Here is a 23,773-nt window from a genome sequence, read left to right as displayed (position 1 = left end):
TTGGTATAATGTCCTTCATTTTCATCCATGTTGTGGCAAATGGCAGGATTTCCTTATTTTTTAAGGCTGAATTACATTCCATTATATATATAATGGAATATTCTAAGTTTTGAGTAGTCTTAGAAGATAATGGCATATATACATATATAACATTTTCTTTATCCATTCATCTGTCAATGGAAATTTAAGATATTTTCATATCTTGCCTATTATAAATAATGCTGCAAGGAATGTGGGAGCACAAATCTCTTTGAGGTACTGATTTCATTTCCTACTTTCAGTTATATAAGACAAATACATGTGGAAGATCTAATATATGACGTAGTAGCTACAGTTAACAATACCGTATTGTATACTTGCAATTTGCTAAGAGAGTAGATCCTGCGTTCTTACCAAAAAACAAAAGCAAAACCCAAATGGTAACTGTGTGAGTTAGTTGATGGGTATGTTAATTAGCTTGATGGTGGTGATCATTTCACAATGTATACATGTATCAAAAAATGAAGTTGTATATATTAAATATATACAATTCTTATTTGTCAGTTATACCTTAATAAAGCTAAAATAAACAAAAGCAAAAAAACTGGAGCTTGTATTTTATGTCTTTTTTCATTTCATTTTTCTAGTAATCATTGTTATTACACTTTACAAAGTATCAGTCTGCAATTGATTCCAAAATTTTTAAAAAGTTATTTCATAACAGATGGCTTGAGAATCACTGGTCTAAGCGATATTTAGACCACCTTTAAAAGTGTTGATAAGGTGCTACTTTGGAGGACGAAGCTCAAGCAAAAGCAACCACTTATCCTGCTTTCTCTCTAGCCATGCTTCTACTTTGGGGCAATTGTGGGAGAGTAAGAGGCCAGTAAAGAAAAGGATGTTGATTGCTACAAATGCTTGTCCTTCTCATGCCATTCATTTCCCCCACATAATGATTTATGCCCATGGCACACTGAATGCTGACAGCTAGAATACTCTGGGCCACCTACATACCCCTGCTCTAGAAGTTCTGTATTTACCAGAAGTCAGTTGTATTTGTTTCCAATTTCACTCTTGTCATCCAGGCTGGAGCGCAGTGGCATGATCTCGGCTCAGAGCAACCTCTGCCTCCCAGGTTCAAGTGATTCTCCTGACTCAGGCTCCCAAGTAGCTGGGATTACAGGCACATGCCACCATGCCCAGCCAATTTTTTTTTTTTTTTTTAGTAGAGACGGGGTTTCCCCATGTTGGCCAGACTGGTCTCAAACTCCCGACCTCAGATGATCCACCCACCTCAGCCTCCCAAAGTGCTGGGATTACAGGCATGAGCCACTGTGCCAGGTCCAAAATATTTTTAATATAACAGAACATTTAATTACATCAGTTCCTCATTAACCCACCATGGTCATTTAATGATGATGATTTTGTCTATTTACACTAATTGTCAGGAGGCTTTTCCACCAACAGTGCCCATGGTTACTTTTGCATAATTTTCTCAACAGACTTAGTTCATCTTCAGACTGAAAAAAATCACCTCTTCTATTTGGCCATCCTGAAGTCATCAAATATTGGTCTTCTATATGTGGCATTTTTAGGTATTTTCTCAGGAACATCAAAAATCTTTGTGTACAATATTCTTAACCTCTCTTGTGAACTCTCACATACAGCCAATCATTCTTTTACTAATTTTTAAAAGTAAACTCTCAAGTATGGTTTCTAATCACATTTTTACAGACAGCTTCTACAGTATAGACAAAAAGCACAAAAAGTGTTCAGAGAAGGGAGAGACCATTTCATACTAGAATGACAGATGATACATTATAAAAGACTTGGGGAGACCTTGAACGATAGGTAACATTGAAAAGTATGAGAGTTCAGGAAGAGCTGTAGGAGAAAAGGCATCAAGAGAGGAAGGCATGAGCCTATTAATGGAGGGAACAGTGGTGCCTGGTCCACCTTAGAGGAAGGTTAATACTGCCAATCATGGATTGTTAGATTAGCTACGAGAAAGTTTATGACCTTATAGCAGCCATTCTGGTTGAATGCTCTCAACTGGGCTCTAGGCACAGTTGCTTTCAGACTTTTTTTGGCAGCAATACACAGTAAGAAATGGATTTTAAACAGCAACACAGTACACACATGATGTATTATGTCTACATTTCAAGAAACGCACTTACTCTAATTACAGTCTAAGTGCTCTGATACTTTCTATTGAATTCAATTTCATTTAAAAATGCTGTTACCCACTGAACTTACTTCACTACCCAATATCCCAGTAACCGGTGTGACCTTCAGTTTAAAAAATACTGTCCACGAAAGTGGTTCTTAAAAAGAGGCGATTTAGCCCCCCAGTGGACATTTGGCAATATCTGGAAGCATTTTTGGTTCTCACTAATGGTGGGGACTGGGGTGGGGGAGGGCGGAGAGCTACTGGTATCTAGTGGGCAGAGGCCATGGATGCTATTAAACCTCAATGCACAAGTCAGCCCATGTCTCCTCCAACCCCCAACAACAAAAAATTATCCAGACCCAGTTATCAACAGTCCCAGATTAAGAAAGTCTGTCCCATTCACCATAGTATTGGAAGTTCTGGCCAGGTAAATCAGGCAAGAGAAAGAAAGCGTATTCAAATAGCAAGATAAGACGTCAAACTATCTTTGCAGATGACATGATCCTATATCCAGAAAACCCCATCATCTTGGCCCAAAAGCTTCTTAAGCTGATAAGCAACTTCAGCAAAGTCTCAGGATACAAAATCAATGTGCAGAAATTGCTAGCATTCCTATACACCAACAACAGGCAAGCTGAGAGCCAAATCAGAATGATCTCCTCTTCACAATTGCCACAAAAAGAATAAAGTGCCTAGGAATACAGCTAACAAGGGAAGTGAAGGAGGACCTCTTCAAGAAGAACTATAAATCACTGTTCAATCAAATCAGAGATGACACAAACAAACGGAAAAAAACATTCCATGCTCATGAATACAAAGAATAAATATTATGAAAATGGCCATACTGCCCAAAGCAATTTATAGATTCAATGCTATTCCCATTAAACTACCATTGACATTCTTCACATAACCAGAAAAACAAAACTATTTTAAAATTCATATGGAACAACAAAAACAAGCCTGAATAGCCAAGACAGTCCTAAGCAAAAGAACAAAGCTGGATGCATTATGCTACCTGACTTCAAACTATATACATGGCCACGGAACCAAAATAGCATGGTACTGGTATAAGAACAGACACATAGACCAATGGAACAAAATACAGAACTCAGAAATAAGACTGCACACCTACAACCATCTGACCTTTGACAAACATGATAAAACAAGCAATGGGGAAAGGATTTCTTGTGTAATAAATGGTACTGGGACAACTGGCTAACTATATGCAGAAAATTGAAACTGGACCCCTTCCTTACACCATATACAAAAATTAACTCAAGATGGATTAAAGACTTAAGTGTGTAAAAAGTAAAGTAGAGGTTCCTCTTCAAAGACTTTCCTCCCTGTCTAGGAATAAATAGTAACTTCTCTTAGAAGCAAAATTTATTCAAATACCTGTGCTAACATCCTTTTTTATTTTTCCTTTTTTTTTTTTTTTTTTTTGAGACGGAGTCTCGCTCTGTCACCCAGGCTGGAGTGCAGTGGCCCGATCTCTGCTCACTGCAAGCTCCGCCTCCTGGGTTTAGGCCATTCTCCTGCCTCAGCCTCCCGAGTAGCTGGGACTACAGGCACCCGCCAACACGCCCAGCCAATTTTTTTGTGTCTTTAGTAGAGACGGGGTTTCACTATGTCAGCCAGAATGGTCCTGATCTCCTGACCTCGTGGTCTGCCCACCTCGGCCTCCCAAAGTGCTGGGATTACAGGCGTGAGCCACCACACCCGGCAACCTGTGCTAGCATTCTTAAATATCTGCTAGCGGTAATAAAGAAATCAACGTACTTTATGTTCTTTGCCCCCACAATTTAGCCTAAATATTTGCCCTGGCATGCTTTTCCTGGTAGAAGCAAGCATTAGGTCATAGCCTGTTCCTCTTCCTTATTTGAAGGTGTTTTTACCTTTCTCAGCATTCCACAAGTTACTTCCTCCTTCCTTTGTTCTCCTCTGCCTATGCCTCTTTTAAAACGTTCTAAATTGCTAGCCAATCGGGGCAAATACAGAATATGAGGTCCTGTTCCAGCCAATGGAAATGGACACAGCAGTAGGATGGACACGTCAGGTTACAAATGACCCTGTCTCCTTTGTTCCATGTACTCTCGTGGCAAAACTGCGGTAAGTGTACCCTTTCTGCAGAAAGTATAAAAATGGCCTTGCTGAGGAAATTAAATTTATGTTTAAGTACTATTTCTTTATGGCACCGGGAAACAAGCATTTCAAACAAATGCAAAACCCCAAACTGTAAAAAAACCCAGAAGAAAATCTAGGTAATGCCATTCAGGACATAGACATGGGCAAAGATTTCATAATGAAGATGCCAAAAGCAATTGTAAGAAAAGCAAAAATTAACAAACGGGATCTAATTAAACTAAAGAGCACAGCAAAAGAAACTATCATCATAGTGAACAGACAACCTCAGAATGGGAGAAAATTTTTGCAATCTATCCATCTGACAAAGGGCTAATATCCAGGATCTACAAGGAACTTAAACAAATTTACAAGAAAAAAACAAACAACTCTGTTAAAAAGTAGGCAAAGGACATGAACAGACACTTCTCAAAAGAAGACGTACATGTAGCCAACAAGCATGTGAAAAAAATCTCAACGTCACTGGTCATTAGAGAAATGCAAATCAAAACCACAATGAGATACCATCTCACACCAGTCAGAATGGCAATTATTAAAAAGTAAATAAACAACAGATGCTGGCAAGGTTGTGGAGAAAAAGGAAAGCTTTTACACTGTTGGTGGGAGTGTAAATTAGTTCAACCGTTGTCAAAGACAGTGTGGCGATTCCTCAAAGACATAGAGGCAGAAATACCATTTGATCCAGCAATCCCATTATTGGGTATATACTCAAAGGAATAGGAATTATTCTATTATAAAGATATATGGACACATGTGTTCATTGCAGGACTATTCCCAATAGCAAAGACATGGAATCAACCTAAATGTCCATCAGTGATATACTGGATAAAGAAAATGTGGTACATATACACCATGGAATACTATGTAGCCATCAAAAATGATAAGATCATGTCCTTTCTAGAGACATGGATAGAGCTGGAAGCCATTATCCTCAGCAAACTAATGAAGAAACAGAAAACCGAATACCACATGTTCTCACTTATAAGTGAGAGCTGAATGTTGAGAACACATGGACACGTTGTGGGGAACAACACAGACTGAGGCCTGTTGGAGGGTGGGGCTGAGAGGAGGGAGAGCATCAAGAAGAATAGCTAATGGGTACTGGGCTTAATACCTGGGTGATGGGATGATCTGTACAGCAAACCACCATGGCACATATTTTCCTATGTAACAAACCTGCACATCCTGCACAGGTCCCCCTGAACTTGAAATAAAAGTTGGAAATTAAAAAAAAAGACGAAGAAATTCTGTTAGAGAGAACCCATTAATAGAATGGAGGGGTTAGCTCCAGAAATTGTATTTCTATTTTTCCTTAGCAACCGAGACTCAAGTAGCTTTGTATTGCCATTCTGCAACTTCCAATAAGTAGGGCTGGATGAGAATTTACTACCTTTGTTAAAATTGCTAGATGCCCTTAGTTCCCTTCCATAACACAAATGTACAAAGACAAAAAGTCAAAAATCCTGGAGCTGTTAATTCAAATACCACTTCCTATATTGTTCTTAGAAATATATCCTAAAATATTTAAGCTATCACTGTACAAATTCTAAACTTCATGAACTGGCTATACAATGGTTAGCTATGTGTAGTTTACATGTTTTTAAAATTCTGCATTGGTGTTCTATTTGGATGGCTTTGCACATGCCAGTATGCCCTTCCTGAGGCCATGAGTAACACTAAACATGTTAACTGCTATAAATTTTGTGACATTGTAGAACCATGAAGTTAACACTGGAGGGTAAAACAGGGAAATGGCTGTAATAAAGAAAAGGTCATGGTTTCTTCTACTGAGGAATTTACAATATGGAAAGACAAAAATTTGGAAAGTCAAAACACATTCAAAGGAAATAATTCATTCACAGGGCAGCATATGGAGAAGTGCTCATTAAGTACTTCTCTCTTTCTCTGTCTCTCCCCTTGCACTTGAGAAAGCAAGCTAACATATTGTGAATAGCCTATAGAGAGGCACATGTAGCAAGAAGCAAATGTTTTTAGTGGCCTACAGCCATCGAAGAGACCTAAGGCCTGCCAATAGCCACATGAATGAACTTTGACCTGGAACTTCTAATGCCTGTCAACAGCAGCATGAGTGAACTTAGAACTGGATCTTCTTCCAGTGAAACATTGTGACGGCTACAGCCCCAAGCAATACCTTGAGTGCAGCCTTATGAGAGACCCAGAGCCAGAGGACCTAATTAAGCTGTGCCTAAAAACTGAAATAAATGTTTGTGGTTTTAAGTCAATTATTGTGAGGTAATTTGTTACATAAAATAGATAACTAATACAGACTATTAAATTCTCCAACTATGCTTGTGGAATTATCTATTTTGCTATCAAATTTTATCAACTACTGCCTCATGTATTTTGAAGCTCTCTCGTGGGACATACGTTTATGATTGTTACACCTTCTTGATAAATTTTTATCATTGTGAAATGTTCTTCTTTATCTCTTGTGATATATTTTTTCTTGAAATCTCTTTCATCTGATCAATATGACCATTCTCATCTTCTTATGCTTACTATTTGTATATTTTTATATCCATTTACTTTCAACCTATACCTTTTATTAAAATACATCTCTTTTAGACTGCATATTGTTGAGTCTTGTTTTCTTTTTAGCCATTTTGACAATTTATTTGGAATATTTAGGTAAGAAATTTTTAAGGTAACATTATTAACATATGTTTGAGTCCACCAATTTTTTGTGTGTTTTTAGTTTGCGCCCTCTGCTTTTTGTTCCTCTTTTCTTCCTTTCTTGCCTTTTATCGATTTGATTTTTTTAGAAATACATTATTATTTCCTGATAAATGTTTACTTAAAATTCTTTGCATTTTATTTATTTTTTTCATTTATTTGTGTTTGTTTGTTTGTTTGTTTATTTATAAAGATGAGGTCTCACTCTGTTACCCAGGCCGGGCTGGAATGCAGGAGTGAAATAATAGATCACTGCAGCCTCTACTTCCTGGGTTCACGTGATCCTCCCACCTCAGCTCCCAAGTAGCTGGGACTACAGGTGCATGCCACCACACACTGTTAATTTTTTTTTTTTTTTGGTAGAGATGGGGGTCTCGCTCTGTTGCACATGCTAGTCTGGCAGTCCCTTAAGTTCTCACCTTGGCCTCCCAGAAGTGTTGGGATTACTGGTGTGAGCCACTATGACCTGCCTGCATTTTATTTCTTAATGATTTCCCTAGAGCTTATGTTATTAATCCCTAATTCTATAGTCTGTTTATAGTTAATAATGTATTCTATGCTATCATTGTCATAGGTATTATATCTATATACGTTACAATACAAGACAATGTTATCATTTTGTACTGAACCGTTATGTGGTTTATAAAGCAATTAAGCAGAAAAGAGCAAAATTTTTTAAAAAAATAGCCCTTGCATTTAGGCAGATAGTTACTGTTCTGATGCCGTTTATACTTTTCTAATGATCTAACTTTCCATCTGGAATTATTTCTCTTTAACCTGAAGAACTACCTTTAGCATTTCTTGTAATGCAGACCTGGAATTATCTTAGTTTTCTTTTACCTGAAAATGTCTTTATTTTTCTTTCATTTTTAAAGAATTGTTTTGCTGAATATAGAACTATAGGTTTATAGTTTTATTTTAACACTTAAATATTTCTGCTTCATTATCTTGTGGACTCCCTTGTTTCTGATGAAATTGGGTATTAAGTGGATCTGTCTCCGATTGTCTCTGTTCCCCATCCCCACTGTCTCCCATCCCCAGCAGCCCCCGCGCCTGTTTCTTCCCATTGCATCTTGCTCTTTCTCCTTTCAAGATTTGCTCTTTATCTTTGAATTTCTTTGTTTCCTTCCAACTCGTGTTTTAGGTGCAGGTGGTACATATGCAGGATTATCATATGGGTAAATTGGGTGTTGTAAAGGCTTGGTGTACAGATTACTTTGCCACCCAGGTAATAAGCATAGTACCTGATAGGTAGATTTTTGATTCTCACCCGTTCCCACCTCCACCATCAAGTAGGCCCCAGTGTCTGTTGCTCCCACCTTTGTGTTCATGTATTCTCATTGTTTAGCTCCCACTTACACGTGAGAACATGCAGTATTTGTTTTTTGTTCCTGTGTTAGTTCTCTTAAGGTAATAGACTCCACCTCATTCCTATTGCTGTGAAAAACATGATCTCATTCTTTTTTTATGGCTACATAGTATTCCTAGAAACACCTTTGACTTTCAATAGTTTGACTGTGATGCTCCTTGGCATGAACTTCTTTTTTGTTTACTCTGCATGGCATTCACTGAGTATCTCAAATCTTCCCATTTCTGTTTTTCATCAAATTTGGAAAACTTTGAGCTACTATTTCTGAAAATTTTTTTCTGCCCCATTCTTTCTCATCATCTTTTGATATTCCATTTACACATATGTCAAATCATTTGATAACACCTAAGAGTTATCTGAATCTCAGTTTATTGTTTTTCTCTCTGCATGCTGAGTTTTGCTCTTGTTGCCCAGACTGGAGTGCAATGATGCAATCTTGGCTCACTGCAACCTCTGCTTCCCAGGTTCAAGCAATTCTCCTACCTCAGCCTCCCGAGTAGCTGGAATTTTAGGCACATGCCACCATGCTAATTGTGTATTTTTAGTAGAGATGGTGTTTCTCCTTGTTGGTCCGGCTGGTCTCAAACTCCTGATCTCAGGTGATCCGCTTGCCTCGGCCTCCCAAAGTTCTGGGAATACAGGCATGAGCCACTGCATCCAGCCTCACATAAGGTAATTTTGATTTATCTATCTTCAAATATATTTACTTGTTCCTCTGTCGTTTCATTTGGCTTAGTCTATTGTGAATTTTTAATTCCAGAAAATATATCTTTTAATAATAGAATTTCCATTTAGTTTGGTTTTATTGTTTCTCCTTCTCTATTGAGGTCTCTTATATTTTTGCTGAGAGTTTTACTTATTAAAACCATATTTTGTTTATTTCATTGAAGGTAGTTGTTATAGCCACTTTAAAGTATTTGTCTAATAATTCCAACAACTGTTTATTTCAGGGTCAGGCTCAACTGATTATTTTTCTCTTTAGGCTATGTTCTATTTTCTTAGTTCTTTATATGCCTAGCAATTTTCTGCTATATCCTGGATACACTGAATGTTAAATTATGAAGATTTGTGTTTCTCTTATTTTTCTCTCATGAGTTTTTTTTTTTTTTTCTTTTTTTTTTCAGTTGCAAGATTTAATAGAGTGAAATTGAGTCAAAACAGAGCTCACATACAGAGGGAGGGGACGCAAAGATGGTAGCCATTGCTGGCTCAAATGCCTGGATTTATATCCCTATCATTATCCCTCCCACTGTGCTCTCAGGCAATAGATGATTGGCTATTTCTTTACCTCCTGCAATTTACTAATTAGCATTTTAGTGAGCTCTCTTTATTATCTGATTGGTTGGGTGTGAGCTAAGTTGCAAGCCCCATGTTTAAAGGTGGAAGCGGTCACTTTCCCAGCTAGGCTTAGGGATTCTTAGCCGGCCTAGGAAATCCAGTTAGTCCTGTCTCTCTGTCCCTCCTCTCAACAGGAAAACCCAAGTGCTGTTGGGGAGGTTGGTCAATGACCACTCTTACTGCTTCCTGCTGAACTGGGGCATAGTAGAGGTTGTGCAGTTGAGATTTCCTTGGGAGGGGTGCCTTTGATGTCAGTAACATCAGAGCATGGGCTAGCAGGCCGGTCCAGGGGTCCACGGTAGATCTTAGTCATGGACTGCATCTGGGGCTCCATTTGAAGAACTATCTTCAATTCTGAAAGAGACAAAAAACTTAACAAGGAAGTTAAAGATACAGGGTTCAAAGAGGAGTAGCAATATTATAGCTGCTAGAGGTCCTAAGAAGGGGAAAATCCAGGGCATCCATTGGCTGAGGAGGTCCCAGGGTCCAGTGTTTTGAAGCTCCTCTGCTCTATGTTGTATTCGATCTCAAATTTTTTTAACTTTCTTGGTGATGATTTCAGATTGATTAACATAATAACAGCATTCTTCTCCTAAAAATAAACAGGTTCCCCCTCTTTAGGCAGTTAGCAAGTCTAAAGCTCATCAATTTTGAAGGACTATTGCTGCTAGGGAGTTAAGTTGATCTTGCAAGGTGACTAGGGAGTCGGCAACCCGTTCCATGTCACCATTTAGTTTTTGAGATAGTTTGTAGTAGAACTGAGTAAAGGTTGTGATACTGCCAATGCCAGCACCCAGTCTACCTAGTACTCCTGCTCCAATAACAAAAGGAAGAATGGGTACTCTTTTGTTGCAGGGCTTAGGTACAACATGATTGTATAAATCTTGTTCAGTGTAGATGGTCATGGGGGCACTAAGAATGAGAGGAAGCACATAGATTCTGAAGAGCCATTCAAACAACTATAGGCTGAGGTACCACGGACAAAAAAATATTCCTGAGGGTAGGCAGACTATTCATGTGGGAGGAGTTACCCACCTGATGCAAAGGGAGTTGGTTGTGTCTGTAGTATTGCTAAATTTTACACAGGTGAGGTTTGAGGTATGGGTTATTTCTAGATTGGAAACAAGAAGTCCTACTAAAACAGAAGTGGTGTTTATTTCTGTGCTGAAGTTGCTCTATTGTTCAGGTACAGGGATTGAAATGTATGGCCTGAAGTGCAGGGGGAGGCACATCCAACAGTTAGTAGGGTTTTGGGCTGAGAACTCATGGAGCCCAGTGAGGGTGGTATTAAATAGACTCACCCGGTGAGTATGGGTATAAAGTGTTTCATGTAGTTTTAAGAGATCTAGTCCTTTGTAGGGGCTAGGGGTGCTATGTACCCGGGTCAGTTGGTAGATTACTTCCTTTACATGTTTTTCTCTTGCCTAATCTTGAACTCCACCCCCATGAGACATACTGGTATGGGTGAAGTAAGTCTAACAGACAGTGGCTCTAAGTCCTCCAGGACAACTAGGATTAATCATTTTCCTTGTCCAATAATGAATATTTGCAAAGAGTGGCAGAGTTATAGCAGTTGCAGGGCATATGGGTGTGGGCAGTGAAGGTGGGGGCTCCCTTAGATAAACTCCTATATGATGGGCCATCAATATTTCCAGGACACCACGTTCTCCATAGAAACTCTTGGTAAGGGGAGTTACTGGTCGTACAGCAGCATGGAGGGGGTGCAGTGAGAGTGAAAGGGGTTAAGAGAACAGTAAAGAGAAAAATATGATAAGGGAGGGCCATGGGGATTTACAATTTTAGTTACTTTCCTCACGGTTGTCTGACAGCCACAAATCTCCTTTAGCAGTGAGTATGCCATTCACATCATGAGATGCCCACACAGTAAGATCTCTTCCCTGTGTTATTTTAACTGCCTCAGATACTAAGACTGCTACTGCTGCCACTACCCGTAAACAATGAGGCCAACCATTTGCCACTACATCAATTTCCTTACTCAGGTGTGCCACGGGTTGCAAGCTCGTCCCTTGGACTTGTGTAAGGGCTCCTAGAGCTATTCCGGTTTTATCTGTGACATATAAAGAAAAGTCTTGTCCTGATGCCAAGGTTAACACTGGGGCTTGGGTTAGGGCCTTCTTCGGGACCTGGAAAGCCACTTCTGCTTCAGGTGTCCATCTTACTAAATGCATATTGGCTTTCTGAGTTTCCTTAATTAGTGTATATAATGGTCTGGCTATTTCGCTGTACCTGGAAATCCGTATTCGGCAGAAACCTGTTATGCCAGGAACTTTCTTAGTTGCTTTAAGGTTTTGGGATGAGGATAAGCCAGTATAGGCTGGATACATTCCTCACTGAGGGCCCTGTTGCTTTTGGATAATTTTAGCCCTAAGTATTTAGCCTGCAGTGAGCAGAGCTGAGCCTTTGGTTTGGAAACCTTGTAGTCACAGGTAGTGAGGAAATTTAAGAGCTCTTGGGTGGCTTGATGGCACAAGGTTTCTGAACGGTCGGCTAAAAGTAAATCATCCACGTACCAAAGGACAAGAGTGTCCAGGTATGAGAATTGGCTCAAGTCTTGGACTAATGCCTGGCCAAATAGATGGGGGCTATCCCTGAACCCTTGGGGCAAAACAATCCAGGTGAGTTGAGACGTTGGGTTTGAAGGATCTCTCAAACAAGAATTGAGAGTCAGGATGTACAGGGATGCAGAAAAAGGCATCCTTAAGGTCCAGGACTGTAAACCACTCTGCTTCCTCTGGTATTTGGGAAAGCAGAGTATAAAGGTTAGGTACAGCTGGGTATAGAGGGACAATGGCCTCATTGATAATCCTGAGATCTTGCACTAACTTCCACTGTCCGTTGGGTTTCTGTACTCCTAAAGTTGGAGTATTGCAGGGGCTATTGCATAGTTTTACTAGACTTTGGGATTTAGGTCCTTAACAATCTTTTGGAGTCCTTGTTGGGTCTCAGGTCTAAGGGAGTACTGCCTTCTGTAGGGAAAGGAGGCGGAACCCTTTAGTTTAACTTGAACAGGACAGGCATTCTTTTCTCATCCATATTGTCCTTCTGTTGCCTAGGCTTCAGGATTAATTCTTTTCTCAAGCAGGGAACAACAAACGGGTGTTCCTTTTCCTATGTTCAGGTGTATAATGGCCCCTGCTTTTGCTAGACTCTCTCTCCCTAACAAGGGAGTGGGGCTTTCAGGCATAATTAGAAAAGCATGTGAAAAGAGTAAAGTTTCCCAGTCACAACTTAGTGGCTGGGAGAAGTATCTAGTGACTGGCTGTCCTAGGACCCCTTGGATAGTGACGGATCTGAGGACAGTTGTCTGGGACAGGAGAGTACGACAGAGAAGGCTGTGTCAGTGTCCAGGAGACAATTAACCTCCTGGTCCTCAATGGTCAAGCATACCTGGGGCTCTGTGAGGGTGATGGCATGGGCTGGCACTTGCCCCAGGCACCCTCAGTCCTGCTGCTGGATCATCTGGTTAGTGGCTTCTGACTCAGATGACCTTCATCCCCTGGGGCAGTGGGTCTTCTAGTGGTTCCCTTGACATAAGGGGCATGGACGAGAGGGTGGCTTACTTCTACTTGGACAATCTTTTTTAAAGTGTCCTTGTAGACCTCACTGGAAGCAAGCCCTGTTAGATATTCGATTTGCCCAGTTTTTCCCTTTTCCAGAGCCTCCAAAGTTCGCTTGCCTGAGGGCCATGACTAAAGTGGTGGCCTTTTTTTAATCCCGTTTGTCAGGTTCCGCCTGCTCCTCCTCATCTCTATTATAAAAAACTGAGGTTGCCAAGTTCAATAGGTTTCTAAGTTTTGCTCTGGGCCTAAGGCGGACTTTTGAAGTTTTTTCCTAATGTCTGCAGCTGACTCATCCTTTAACTCATCCTTTAAGATTAGTTGGCCTTCAATACAGTTAGGTGACAGGGAGGTATGCTCCCTGTATGCTTCCTTAGTCTCTCCAGAAAGGCAGTAGGATTTTCTTCCTTTCCCTGTGTTATAGTGGATGTCATTAAATAATTCATAGGCTTCTTCCGAGTTTTCCTTAGTCCCTCTAGCACGCAAGTTAGCAAATGTCTGCGGCACCAATCTCCATGCTCTGATTTTGTGTCCCAGTGAGGGTCTACACTGGGAAATGCCTGCTGGCCTGTGGGGAATCATTCTCTTTCCTCTGTTGTCATCCTATCATTGACCTGACTGAGATACCAGAGATTGCCAAGCTCTCAGGCTGCAGTTATGGCGGCACTTCTCTCATTTAGGGTTAGTGTCTGATTTAGCAGTAACATTATATCTCTCCATGTCAGATCAAACGATTGTCCTTACCCTTGTAAAACATCAGTATAGCGATCAGGGTTATCTTAGAATTTACCTAGGTCTATTTTAATTTGCTTTAAGTCTGAGAGTGAAAAAGGTACATGCACTATGGCTGGGCTGAATTCTCCTCCTCCCACCGCTTGGAGGGGGCATAATCGGGGAATACTGGCACTCTATGGTTCATTGTTTACCTCTTTGTCTATCTCCTTTCGGACTGTTTGGGTTAAAAGGGGGTCCTTATTAGTTGGGGAAGGAGTCGGGTGGGGGGAAGCTGGGGTAGGGAGGTAGACTCTGAGGGCTTTCTGTAGGGCATAAATCATACTTTTTACATAATTGCGAGTTGTCTCTTAATGAAAAGAAAGTTTTACATATGGCACTTCACTCTATTTGCCTTCTTTTCAACAAAAGAGGTCTAGCTGTAGGATGGTGTTATAATTTATACTTGCCTCAGGAGGCCAGGTTTCTCCCCCTTGAAGAGGATATCGTGGCCAGGCGGTGCTGCAGAAGAATATAAGTCGTTTCTTTCTTAGCCTCTGAGGGTCACATTGGTGCTAATTCTCCAGAATACATCTTAGGGGCATTTTTGCCTAGGGGGGAATGTTTCCCATCTGAAAAATGAACATAGGGATGCCAGCACCCCTAGTCATTTTCTGATGAGCATTAGTTGTAGAGCATCCTCTGTGGTCTTAATGTTTATTCCTTTCCAGGGTGCGTAACCACCCATGGACCTCTGCTTATCGGATTAGTTACACTCGCAGATGTAGCAGTCCTGCACCCATTTTCCCGCCTTTCTTGACCACAAAGAAAGCAGTCCAGGCTGCTGGATCCTAATGGTCCTTTACCAGCGTGCCCAACATTGTCTCTGTGCTTAGGGGTGAGTCCTAGAGCTGGGCTGGGTTCTTGAGTATTTCATAACAACCCAGCTGCCCCATCAAGATGCATTCCCATAAACAGTTCTTATGCTAATTCGTTTCCTTGTGTAGGTAACCTTTTGTGTCAGGATTGAGATAGTCTTGCAATTCTGTAGGTACTTTAAGCTTGGCTGAGTGCAAACAGCTCCCACATTTGAGGAGACCAATTGTTAGGCAATTTTTCTAACTCTGCTTCCACAAGAGTCTCCATATCTATTACTGAATACCCATTGTGGTTTTTTCCTCAATCACCTGGGAGGAAGCATGTATCATCCTGTCCTGAAGGGAGTTCCTCCTGGGTCTGGTCAGACCTTTGTATGGTAATTAAGATTTAAATCCCCTGTTAGGAAATCTGCTGGGTTAAGGGAATTATCAGTGGTTAGTGTTAAATTATCTTTTTCTAACAGAATAGCCCCATGCTTTAAGATTTTTGAATTAGTAAGCTACCTTTTTGCTTTTTTGACTTAGAATAATTCTGAATTGGTGAGGTGTGCTCACAGTGAGGTTTTCTCTAAAAGTTACTTTTCTACTTTCTTCTGTTAGCAAAGCAGTTGCCACTCCTTGATGACTGAATGCATTCGCAGGTTACTGGGTTAAGGATTTTTGATAGGAAAGCTAGGAGTTGTCAGTGGTCTCAGTGTTCTCAGGCTACACCCTTGTTTATACTGACAACAAGGTAGCATTGGAGTGTTATAGGGTCATGGAGAAGACCTTCAATTATCAATTATAGGTTTTAAATTTACCCTGGCTTTTAAAGGAATAGGGCACACTATTTTTTCTTTACTACTTGGGACCCAAAGAGGGTAACCCGAGTGTTGTTTCTTTTGTTTTAGCAGTTGCTTTTTCTGGGTGGAAGGTGGGACTGGGCTTGAGCTTCAAACGTTATTTTTTGGGCAGCATCTCCCTTATCTGTTCAGATTGAATTTAAATATGTCTGTGTGCAGGAATTACCCATGAGTTGTCAGTTTGCAACCTCTATATTAGAATGTTATGATCTTTAATTGTGATGCCTTTAGTCTGTTCTACAAATGCCTGATTCAGAGATCACTAAACAATGTGGGTAGACAGAATTTGGATATGTGTTCTCTGGTTCTTTCTCAGGTAGGATTCTCCCCTTGGCTTCAGCATTTAGTCTATTGGATTCAATGTTTTGGTTTCACAAATCAGAAGACAAATCCCAGCCAATTCATACACCAAGCCTGAGCCACACAGAATTTACCCTATGTAACAGCCCTGCACATGGACTTCCTGAACTAAAAATAAAGGTAGGGAAAAGAAGTAGGGAACAAATGACCAAAATAAAATAAAACAATCAGAACACATGCAAGAAGGAAAGTGATCACATCTGTCATGCATCAACTTATGTTTTCCCTGTGAAACTTTGCATACATTGATTACAGAACTTACCTATATGGTTGGCTCAGGAGAGGAAGGTTGGGCTGAATCAGTCTTTTCCAGGCAGAGGCATGGAAGTCTCTTTCTCTCTTGTGAAGCAGACATCAACCCAACTGCATATGAGAAGAGAGCATAGAGGGAGTCAAGTTGGGGAGATCTGACTGTCTTCTCCTGTTCTGGCCTATGATCTGTACTTCACACGTTTACCCACCGCTAATCTCAATTATGGAATAAGAACCATAGCATGGCACCGATAACAATCTTTGTGCACCAGGAACTAACTCAAATGGATCAGAAAAGCCCAGGGATATGGGGATTGTGCTAAAAGGAGCAGCGGTGGCATTCCTGAACACTGAGAAGAACGTTTCCAACATCTGAAGAGATGCTACATTTTCCAGCCTACTAGGCTGAAAGATAAAACAAACAAACAAACAAAAAAACAACTTTTGTTGATTCCTCTGAAAACTTGAAAATTTAACTGAAATATGTAAATGAAATTTTAAATACATATGAAATGTCAGGCTTTCTCCTGTCATTTGGTCCATAAATTATGTTCCATCAGAGTTCCATCATAAAATTCTTCCATTGCAGACAAACCACTGGTCTTTCTGTTCCTATAAATTATAAACCCAAGATGTGTCAAATTATGTAGTGAAAGCCAAATAGAAATTTGTTCTTTAAAGAACTTCATAATAAAAACCAAAACGAAACAAACAAATGAGCCAAGCATGGTGTGCACACCTGTAATCCTAGCTACTTGAGAGGCTGAAGTGGGATGATTGCTTGAGCCCAAGAGCTATGATCATGCCATTGCACTACAGCCTTGGTGACAGAGCAAGACCCCATGTCTGAAAGAAAAAAAAAATGCATAATGAACTCATGAGTCCCTCTATTCAGCATAAAAAATTACCATAACTTACCAATTATGTTCCATTTTTCTTTTTTTTTTTTTTACTGGAATATTTCTAGAGAAATCTAAGCTATTGTATCACTTTATCCTAAATACTTCAGACTCCTATATGTGTCTATAACCAATAAACATATGTTCTTGTTTATCTTACTATTTATCCATTATTACAAACAAATAAATTAATAATTATTCCCTGTCATGATTTAATATGTGTTCTATATTCTAAGTTTCCTACACTACATCAAAAATAGCTTTTATTTGTTGTTGTGTTTGTTTCAGGATCCAAACTCCACTTCTGATTTTCAGAGATTCTATCACAAAAGTATCTTATTTCTAAAATTGCCACCTTCCTTCACCTAGTTTTCATGTCATTTCATTAAGTTAATGGAGAAATTACATCAATTGACTTGTAGAATGTCCTACATTGTTGACTTGGTGTCATCTAACTTGTTTCTCTATCTGCCATATTTTCCTATTAAACTGAAAGTCAGATCCAGAGGCTTGCTTAAATTCAGCTTGAATTCCTTGGGCATGATGCTTCAGAGTGCTATGTACTTCCTCTGTGTTGTGCTATGATATCTCGTTGTCTCCTGTTAATGATGGTCATTAAGATTGATGAGTGAGTTCCTGTGTTATCAGTCCAATTCATCCATTGTATAATCCCCATAGCCTTTCTCCTAATGGTTTTAGCATCTGCTGATGATTGTTACCAAGATCCATTATTTTACTAGATATTGCAAAATGAAACATAATAAAACAAAACAAAATGATTTCTTAATTCTATCATTCTTCTACTTGAAAAAGCTTGTATTTGTCTACAAAGAAGGAATTTCTCCAGTCAACTATTTGTGTTCCCTGAAATAAGGTTTATTGAGAAAAAAATGTGTTTTCTCTACATCAATTTTTAGAATAAAAGGTTGGTAGTCTAGTCAGAAAAATCTAAGTGTGGAGTGCACTTAGCTGCTGGCTAAAAATTGCTGAGATGGGAATGTACTTATCTCCCTTTCACCAAGTAAACATGCACTTTCCATCCAACAGACATTCCTGACCACTCTCCACTACATTCAAGTATTCACTTACTGTTTTATGCCTGGGTTTTATATTTGTTTTCTTCAGTGGGATGGAGGAGAGAGTTGTCAGGTAGGGTGATAAAATATCATACCTAGAAATGAAATTCTCTGTAGTTTAAATTTTTTAAATGAATACTTCCAAACATAAACAAAAATACAAAATTGTACAATGGACCCACATATACCAATCGCCAGACTCAGTCTTCATCAATATTTCCCTCACTTGCCACATCTATTTCTTTTTGTTCTTTCTCATTTTTCATAAGTATTTAAGACAAGTCTCAGACATCACATAATTTCACCTCTACATACTTTTTACGCATGCCTAACAATCATGGATACTCTGTTCCATAACTCTTATTTATGGTTAGTGAGAATGTAAATGAGTACAGTCATTATGGAAAACAGTATGGAAGGCTCTCTAAAACTAAAAATAGAACCACCATACAATACAGTGCTTCACCCACATTTGTTGCAGCAGTATTCCCATGGCCAAGATATGGAATTAATTTAAATGTCCATCAATATATGAATGGATAAAGAAAATTTTGTATATATACACAGGAATCTATTCAGCCGTTAGAAAACTACGAAATCCTGTCATTTGCAGCAATGTTGATGGAACTAGAGGTCGTTATGTTAAGTAAAATAAGCCAGGAATAAAAAGACAAATATCACACATTTTCACTCATATGTGGGAGCTAGAAAAGTGGATCTCATGGAGTAAGAATGTAGAGTGATAGTTGTCAGAGGCTGGGAAAGGTACGGTAGATGAAAAAAGATTGGTTAATGGGTACAAACGTACAGTTAGATAAAAGGAATAAGTTCTAACCTTTAACACCACAGCAGGATTACTATCATTAATAACAATTTATTGTATATTTCAAAACAGCTAGAAGAGAAGATTTAAGTGTTCCTAACACAAAAAAATGACAAGTGTTTGAGGTGATGGATAGCATAAATACCCTGATTTGATCATTACATATTGTATGCATGTATCAAAATATCACATATGTCTCATAAATATGTATTATTATTTTGTATAATCTAATAACTTGTCCACAGGTAAATATTCCTGGTTATTTAAAAATGTGTGCTCGAATTAGGACAGAAACAAGATTTATAAATTCCACTTAATTGATAAATCTTTGGTCTTTGTGAATCTAGAACAGTATCTTCTCTCACCTTTATTTTCCCTGCCATTGACTAGTTAGAGAAACCACAACAGTTGTTCTTATGGATATACCACTTTCTGGATTTGTCTATGTCCTTCTTAGTTTCTCTGTCCTCCTTATTTTTACAAATGAAAATTAACTCTGGGGACTTAGTTACACTCAGATTCAACTTCCTGGGAACAGTACTTCACAGAGGGTGCTGTGTGCCTGACATCACAATGGTTGGGTAACCTAACAATTTTTACATTTCACTCTAAATCAGAAGCTACAAACTGACAACACATAGCCACATCTTTCACATAAACACATTTGAATTTAAGTGTCAGTTGTTAATTCTTGTTTTTCTTGCACAGTTGTTTTTCCTATAGTACTTGAAAGGAAAATAAAAAATAATAACTTTCTGTAGGTGTATCTCAGTCAAAAGCAGGAAAGTGGAAGATCGCTTTCATAGTAGTCAATTTTCATGCTGCTGATAAAGACATACCTGAGACTGGGAAGAAAAAGAGGTCTAATTGGACTTACAGTTCCACATGGCTGGGGAAGCCTCAGAATCATGGTGAGAGGTGAAAGGCACTTCTTACATGGCAGCAGCAAGAGAAAATGAGAGGAATGCAAATGCAGAAACCCCTGATAAAACCATCAGATTTCATGAGATTTATTCACTACCATGAGAACAGTGTGGGATAAATTGCCCCCATGATTCAAATTATCTCCTGCCGGGTCCCTCCCACAACACATGACAATTATGGGAGTACAATTTGAGATGAGATTTGAATGGGGACACAGAGCCAAACCATATCATTCCAACCCTGGCCCCTCCAAATCTCATGTCCTCACATTTCAAAAGCAATCATGCTTTCCCAACAGTGCCCCAAAGTCTTATTTCAGCATTAACCCAAAAGTGCATAGTCCAAAGTCTCATCTGAGACAAGGCAAGTCCCTTCCACCTATGAGCCTGTAAAATCAAAAACAAGTTAGTTACCTCATAGATACAAAGGGGGTACAGGCATTAGGTAAATAAAGCCATTCCAAAGGGGAGAAACTGGCCAAAACAATGGGTTTACAGGGCTCATGCAAGTCCAAAATCCAGTGGGGCAGTCACATTTTAAAGCTCCAAAATGATCTCCTTTGACACCAGGTCTCACGTCCAGGTCATGCTGATGCAAGAAGTGGGTTTCCATGGTCTTGGGCAGCTCTGCTCCCGTGGCTTTGCAGGGTATATCCCCCCTCCTGGCTGCTTTCATGGGCTGGTGTTGATTGTCTGAGGCTTTTTCAGGTGCACAGTGCAAGCTGTTGATGATGGATCTACCATTCTGGGTCTGGAGGATGGTGGCCCTCTTCTCACAGCTTCACTAAGTGGTGCTCCAATAGGGACTCTATGTCGGGGCTCTGATCCCACCTTTCCCTTCTGCACTGCTGGAGCAGAGGTTCTCCATGAGGGCTCCACCCCTGCAGCAAACTTTTGCCTGGGCATCCAGGTGTTTCCATACACCTTCTGAATTCTAGGCGGAGGCTCTCAAACCTCAATTCTTGACTTCTGTGCACCCACAAACTCAACACCACATGATCACTGCTAAGGCTTGGGGCTTCCACCCTCTGAAGCAACAGCCCGAGCTGTACCTTGGCTCCTTTTAGTCATGGCTGGAGTGACTGGGACATAGGGCACCAAGTTGCTAGACTGCACACAGCATGGGGTCCCTGGACCTGGCCCATGAAACCATTTTCTCCTAGGTCTCCAGGCCCGTGATAGGAGGGGCTGCCATGAAGACCTCTGACATGCCCTAGAGACATTTTCCCCATTGACTTGGGGATTAACATTTGGCTCCTTATGACTTATGCAAATTTCTGCAGCCAGCTTGAATTTCTTTTCAGAAAATGGGTTTTTATTTTCTATCATATTGTCAGGCTACAAATTTTCTGAACTTTTATGCTCTGCTTCCCTTTTAAAACCAAATACCTTTAACAGCACCCAAGTCACCTCTTGAATGCATTGCTGCTTAGAAATTTGTTCCGCCAGACACCCTAAATCATCTCTCTCAAGTTCAAAGTTCCACAAATCTCTAGGGCAGAGGCAAAAATGCCACCAGTCTCCTTGCTAAAACATAACGAGAGTCACCTTTGTTGCAGTTCCCAACAAGTTCCTCATCTCCATCTGAGATCACTTCAACCTCGACCTTATTGCCCATATTGCTATAGCATTTTGGGCAAACCTATTTAACAATTCTCTACAGAAGTTCCAAACTTTCCCACATTTTCCTGTCTTCTTCTGAGCCCTCCAAACTGTTTCAACCTCTGCTTGTTACCCTGTTTCAAAGTCACTTCCACATTTTTGGGTATCTTTTCAGCAGCACCCGACTCTGCTGATAAAAATTTACTCTCTTAGTCCATTTTCACACTGCCGATAAAGGCATACCCAAGACTGGGAAAAAAAAGAGGTTTAATTTGGACTTACAGTTCCACATGACTGGAGAGGCCTCAGAATCATGGCAGAAGGGGAAAGGCACTTCTTCCCTGGTGGTGGCAAGAGAAAACGAGAGGAATTCACAAGCAGAACCCCTTGAAAAACCATCAGAATTCATGAGACTTATTCACTACCATGAGAACAGTATGGGGGAAACCACCACCATGATTCAAATAATCTCCCACCGGATCCCTCCCACAACATGTGGATACTATGGGATTACAATTCAAGATGATATTTGGGTGGGGGCACAGAGCCAAACCTTATCAACCACTGTTTCCCATGTCAAGATATTTCTTCTTACGTCAGACAGCTTCACTCATTTATATTACCTGCAGGTACCTGTGAGAACATGAGCTTGTGACTTCTGCTGTGTGTATATATAGATATAGATATAGATATAGATATAGATATAGATATAGATATATAGATATATAGATAGATATAGATATATTCTCCAACCTATCATAGCAGGTATACCAGAAATCTGATCGCTAGTGTTAAACCCACCCTTGGTAGTCAATTTCCATTTACCCAATCAACATGCAATTATTTTTGATGTGTTGAAAGCTTTGTGTCAGTGCATAGCTAAGCTCCAATGTAAAGCTTACATTGTCTGTAGTCTGTAGTTGTTTTTGTCTTTTTTTAAATTTTATTTATTTATTTTTTATTATTATTTTTTTTGGAGTCTTACTCTGTTGCCAAGCTGGAGTGCAGTGGTGCCATCTTGGCTCACTGCATCTTCTGCCTCCCAGGCTGAAGTGATTCTCTTGCCTCAGCCTGCCAAGTAGCTGGGACTACAGGCACGTGACACCACACCCAGGTAATTTTTGTATTTTTAATAGAGATAGGGTTTCACCATGTTGGTCAGGATGGTCTCAATCTCTTGACCTCGTGATCCACCCACCTCAGCCTTCCAAAGTGCTCAGATTACAGGCATGAGCCACCATGCCCAGCGTTTTTGTCTTTTTTTTTCTAAATAACTTTTATGTTCAGAAGTAGACGTGCAAGTTAGTTATTTAGGTAAATTCAGTGTTACAGGGTCTTAGAAGTACACATTATTACATCACCAGGTAGTAAGCAGGGTACCCTGATATGATTTGACTGTGTCCCCAGTCAAAATCTCATCTTGAATTATAATTCCCATAATCCCCAAAAGGGCAGGACCAAGTAGAGGTAATTGGGTTATGAGGGCAGTTTCCTCCATGCTGTTCTCATGAATAGTGAGTGAGTCTTATAAGATCTGATGGTTTTATAAGCATCTAGTATTTCCCCTGCTTGCACTCACTCTGTCCTGCTGCCTTGTAAAGAATGTTCCTGCTTCTGCTTTGCCTTCTGCCATGGTTGTTAGTTTCCTGAGGCCTTCCCAGCAATGCAGAATTGTGAGCCATTTAAAGCTCTTTTCTTTATAAGTTACCTAGTCTCTGGTCTCTTTTCTTTTCTTTTCTTTTCTTTTCTTTTCTTTTCTTTTCTTTTCTTTTCTTTTCTTTTCTTCTTTTCTTTTCTTTTCTTGTTTTTAATAACCTAGCCCAACTGGCTTGTTTTATTGGAGAAGGGCACTCGGAATAAACAACATGAGACAGCTGGGACCCGAGGCTGGGAAGAATCCCCTCTCCTCCCTATACATGCCCACTGCCCAAAAATGAAAATTAACCAACTATGGGAGAGCAGCCGAGACAGCCACTGGGGGCAGGGGAAGGAGACATGAGACTCGAGGGCAGTGGTGAAGACACCACACATATGCTGGGAGGGCTCAGAGGCAGCAGCGCCATGAACAGCCCAGGTACAAGTCTCTGTGTCTTCCCTGGGCTTATGTATAAATACAGAGAGATGAGGTCTTCTCTCC

General features: G+C 40.0%; 1 pseudogene; it reads right to left on the bottom strand.

The window, feature by feature from the left end:
• Positions 1-13,489: 13,489 nt before the first annotated feature.
• Positions 13,490-14,613, bottom strand: LOC140710697 (uncharacterized; annotated as a pseudogene).
• Positions 14,614-23,773: the final 9,160 nt, after the last annotated feature.

The sequence above is a fragment of the Chlorocebus sabaeus genome, chromosome X (assembly GCF_047675955.1).
Source record: "Chlorocebus sabaeus isolate Y175 chromosome X, mChlSab1.0.hap1, whole genome shotgun sequence".
Taxonomy (NCBI): Eukaryota; Metazoa; Chordata; class Mammalia; order Primates; family Cercopithecidae; genus Chlorocebus; species Chlorocebus sabaeus.
Note: the sequence above shows the minus strand (reverse complement) of the source record. Positions and strands in the feature narration are given on the sequence as shown.